The sequence below is a fragment of the Triticum dicoccoides genome, chromosome 2A, assembly GCF_002162155.2.
Source record: "Triticum dicoccoides isolate Atlit2015 ecotype Zavitan chromosome 2A, WEW_v2.0, whole genome shotgun sequence".
Taxonomy (NCBI): Eukaryota; Viridiplantae; Streptophyta; class Magnoliopsida; order Poales; family Poaceae; genus Triticum; species Triticum dicoccoides.
This window is the reverse complement of record NC_041382.1, coordinates 679,264,242-679,269,364: the sequence shown is the minus strand read 5'-3', so window position 1 is coordinate 679,269,364 and position 5,123 is coordinate 679,264,242.

Genomic DNA, 5,123 nt, shown 5'->3' with positions numbered 1-5,123 from the left:
TCTGTCAATCACTATCTTATCTGGAAGATTAACTCCCACTTGATTCAAGCGATTGTTGTACTCAGACAATCTGGGCACATGCTCACTAGTTGAGTGATTCTCCTCCATCTTTTAGCTATAGAACTTGTTGGAGACTTTCATATCTCTCAACTCGGGTATTTGCTTGAAATATTAACTTCAACTCCTGGAACATCTCATATGCTCCATGACGTTCAAAACGTCTTTGAAGTCCTGATTCTAAGCCATTAAGCATGGTGCACTAAACTATCAAGTAGTCATCATATTGAGCTAGCCAAATGTTCATAACGTCTGCATCTACTCCTGCAATAGGTCCGTCACCTAGCGGTGCATCAAGGACATAATTCTTCTGTGCAGCAATGAGGATAAACCTCAGACTACGGATCCAATCCGCATCATTGCTACTAACATCTTTCAACACAATTTTCTCTAGGAACATATCAAAATAAACACGGGAAACAACAACGCGAGCTATTGATCTACAACATAATTTGCAAAATACTACCAGGACTAAGTTCATGATAAATTTAAGTTCAATTAATCATATTACTTAAGAACTCCCACTTAGATAGACATCCCACTAATCTTCTAAGTGATCACGTGATCCAAATCAACTAAACCATAACCGATCATCACGTGAAATGGATTAGTCTTCAATGGTGAACATCATTATGTTGATCATATCTACTATATGATTCACGCTCGACCTTTCGGTCTCCGTGTTCCGAGGCCATATATGTATATGCTTGGCTCGTCAAGTATAACCTGAGTATTCCACGAGTGCAACTGTTTTGCACCCGTTGTATTTGAACGTAGAACCTATCACACCCGATCATCACGTGGTGTCTCAGCACGAAGAACTTTTGCAACGGTGCATACTCAGGGAGAACACTTCTTGATAATTTAGTGAGAGATCATCTTATAATGCTACCGTCAATCAAAGCAAGATAAGATGCATAAAAGGATAAACATCACATGCAATCAATATAAGTGATATGATATGGCCATCATCATCTTGTGCTTGTGATCTCCATCTCCGAAGCACCGTCGTGATCACCATCGTCACCGGCGTGACACCTTGATCTCCATCGTAGCATCGTTGTCGTCTCGCCAAGCTTGTGCTTCTACGACTATCGCTACCGCTTAGTGATAAAGTAAAGCATTACATCGCGATTGCATTGCATACAATGAAACGACAACCATAAGGCTCCTGCCAGTTGCCGATAACTCGGTTACAAAACATGATCATCTCATACAATAAAATTCAGCATCATGTCTTGACCATATCACATCACAACATGCCCTGCAAAAACAAGTTAGACGTCCTCTACTTTGTTGTTGCAAGTTTTACGTGGCTGCTACGGGCTTAAGCAAGAACCAATCTTACCTACGCATCAAAACCACAACAATAGTTTGTCAATTTGACTCCGTTTTAACCTTCGCAAGGACCGGGCGTAGCCATACTCGGTTCAACTAAAGTTGGAGAGACAGTCGCCCGCAAGCCACCTATGTGCAAAGCACGTCGGGGAACCGGTCTCGCGTAAGCGTATGCGTAATGTTGGTCCGGGTCGTCTCGTCCAACAATGCCGCCGAACCAAAGTATGACATGCTGGTAGGCAGTATGACTTATATCGCCCACAACTCACTTGTGTTCTACTCGTGCATATAACATCAACATAAATAACCTAGGCTCTGATGCCACTGTTGGGTTTCGTAGTAATTTCAAAAAAATTCCTACGCACACGCAAGATCATGTGATGCATAGCAACGAGAGGGGAGAGTGTTGTCTACGTACCCAACACAGACCGACTGCGGAAGCGCTGACACAACGTAGAGGAAGTAGTCGTACGTCTTCACGATCCAACCGATCAAGCACCGAAACTACGGCACCTCCGAGTTCGAGCACACGTTCAGCTCGATGACGATCCCCGGACTCCGATCCAGCAAAGTGTCGGGGAAGAGTTCTGTCAGCATGACGGCGTGGTGACGATCTTGATGCACTACAGCAGCAGGGCTTCGCCTAAACTCCGCTACAGTATTATCGAGGACTGTGGTGGCAGGGGCACCGCACACGGCTAAGGAATAGATCACGTGGATCAACTTGTGTGTTCTAGGATGCCTCTGCCTCAGTATATAAAGGACTAGAGGGGGGAGGCTGGCCGGCCAAGGTGTGGCGCTCTAGGAGAGTCCTACTCCCTCTGGGAGTAGGATTCCCCCCCCCCCAATCCTAGTTGGAATAGGATTCGCGGAGGGGGAAAAGAGAGAGAGGGGGCCGGCCACCTCTCCTAGTCCTAATAGGACTAGGGGAAGGGGGAGGCGCACAGCCCATGTAGGGCTGCCTCTTCTCTTTTCCACTAAGGCCCATCATGGCCCATTTAGCTCCCGGGGGGGTTCCGGTAACCTTCCCGGTACTCCGGTAAAATCCCGATTTCACCCGGAACACTTCCGATATCCAAACATAGGCTTCCAATATATCAATCTTTATGTCTCGACCATTTCGAGACTCCTCGTCATGTCCGTGATCACATCCGGGACTCCTAACAACCTTCAGTACATCAAAATGCATAAACTCATAATATAACTGTCATCGTAACCTTAAGCGTGCGGACCCTACGGGTTCGAGAACAATGTAGACATGACCGAGACACGTCTTCGGTCAATAACCAATAGCGAGACCTGGATGCCCATATTGGCTCCTACATATTCTACGAAGATCTTTATCGGTCAGACCGCATAACATACGTTGTTCCCTTTGTCATCGGTATGTTACTTGCCCGAGATTCGATCGTCGGTATTCCAGTACCTAGTTCAATCTCGTTACCGGCAAGTCTCTTTACTTGTTCTGTAATACATCATCCCGCAACTAACTCATTTAGTTGCAATGCTTGCAAGGCTTAAGTGATGTGCATTACCGAGAGGGCCCAGAGATACATCTCCGACAATCGGAGTGACAAAACCTAATCTCGAAATACGCCAACCCAACATCTACCTTTGGAGACACCTGTAATGCTCCTTTATAATCACCCAGTTACGTTGTGACGTTTGGTAGCACCCAAAGTGTTCCTCCGGCAAACGGGAGTTGCATAATCTCATAGTTATAGGAACATGTATAAGTCATGAAGAAAGCAATAGCAACATACTAAACGATCGGGTGCTAAGCTAATGGAATGGGTCATGTCAATCAGATCATTCAACTAATTATGTGACCTCGTTAATCAAATAACAACTCGTTGTTCATGGTTAGGAAACATAACCATCTTTGATTAACGAGCTAGTCAAGTAGAGGCATACTAGTGACACTTTGTTTGTCTATGTATTCACACATGTATTATGTTTCCGGTTAATACAATTCTAGCATGAATAATAAACGTTTATCATGATTATAAGGAAATAAATAATAACTTTATTATTGCCTCTAGGGCATATTTCCTTCAATAACACCATACATAAAGTGATGAGCATACATACTACTGTCCAAGCAAATTAACTGAATAGTATTGTGTCAAGTTCAGTTTGAAAATTCAGTTACTGCTTGAGTGATTTGACACCAAAAATTACTCCCAAAAATTACAATGACTGTATATATTCACTGTACAGGCTGTCAAGTTCTATTTCAGCTCAAGTTTCATTACAACACAAACACTGTAATTCATCTACTCACAGAAAAATTAATAATCAAAATCAAATTACAATAGGGGTCCCAGGTTTGACCCCATGATACGTGTTATCCTGGGATTATTCCTCTTCTGAACAAACCATCATGCATCATTTTCTAACCAAGGCATAGCTCAGGAAAACCACTTGCTTTGACCAGAACTAGCTGATTACCCCAAATCTCATGGTAAAATTAGCAAGGCAGAGCATTTCTCTTACATGACCATAGCAAGAATGACACACTACATATAATCTGGTGAGATAGCAGCAGCAATCTCAAAAAAAGCAGAGACATCATACATACCACCTGAGCATCGCCCACAGACATCCAGGTACATCACCCACTATTATTGCCTGTAAAAAGGCCTAATATCCACTAGTATTGCCTATTGATCATATTTGTCACTAAAACAAACACTGCCACGGTCGAGGGGAGGGAGGGAGGGAATGGGGAATGGTGGAGAGAGGGAGGAAGGAGGAAGGAGGAGAGGTACCTGGTCGCCGAAGGGGTCGGGGTCGGGGTCGGGGTCCGAGCTCGTCCGGGTCCGAGCTCGCCGTGGTCGAAGGAGAGCAGGGGCCGGTGGCGGAGGACGACAGGGGCAGGCGGGGTGGGTGCACCGGGGCCGCGCTCGCCGGCTGCTGCAGGGGCCGGAGGAGGCCCTCGCTCGTCAGAGCGAGGAGGAGAGGAGAGGAGCGGGCGGCGCGCGCTCGACCGATCCCGTTCAGGGGGCGCGAGGGCGGTGGGGGTGGAGTCCCGCGGGGGTCGCGGTGGTGGCGTCGGGGCAGCGCAAGACCACAGCAACGGCGGCGTCGCCGACGGCGTGCAGGCGCGGCGAATGGAGGGGGCGGAGCAAGGGGGCGGCGGCGTACGGTTGGGGTCGAGTGGGGGATCTGGCGAGGGAGGGAGGGAGGCCACAGTGCGAGGGGAATAGGTGGAGTGGGGGAGGGTTAGCAATGGCGCACCTCCCCCTAGTGCGCCATAAGTATGATGATTCTAATGGTGCACCTCCCACTGATGCACCATTAGAATTTTGTTTTAATTACTAGCCCGACTGGTCAGGTTATATTCCACCTAACCCTATCTCCATCAGAACACACCCACTAGCCCGACTGGTCAGCATGCAGCACACACACTAGGAGGTCCTGGGTTCGATTCCCAGGCTCCCCAATTTTTGTTTTTATGCATTTAAAATGTTGTTTGATATTTATTTGTGTTTAAATATGTTCAAACTTGTTTAAATCATAACAGTGATATTTTTTTATAAAAACAATAATAATTTTTTAAAAATATCATCAAATTTGTTATTTGAAAATATTTATGAATATGAAAAAATATCATCAAATTTATTATTTGAAAATATCATCAAATTTGTTATTTGAAAATATAATCAAATTTGTTTTTTTTGCAATTTTAGTTGCATTCATTTGTGACGGTGGAGCGGGCCGGGGAG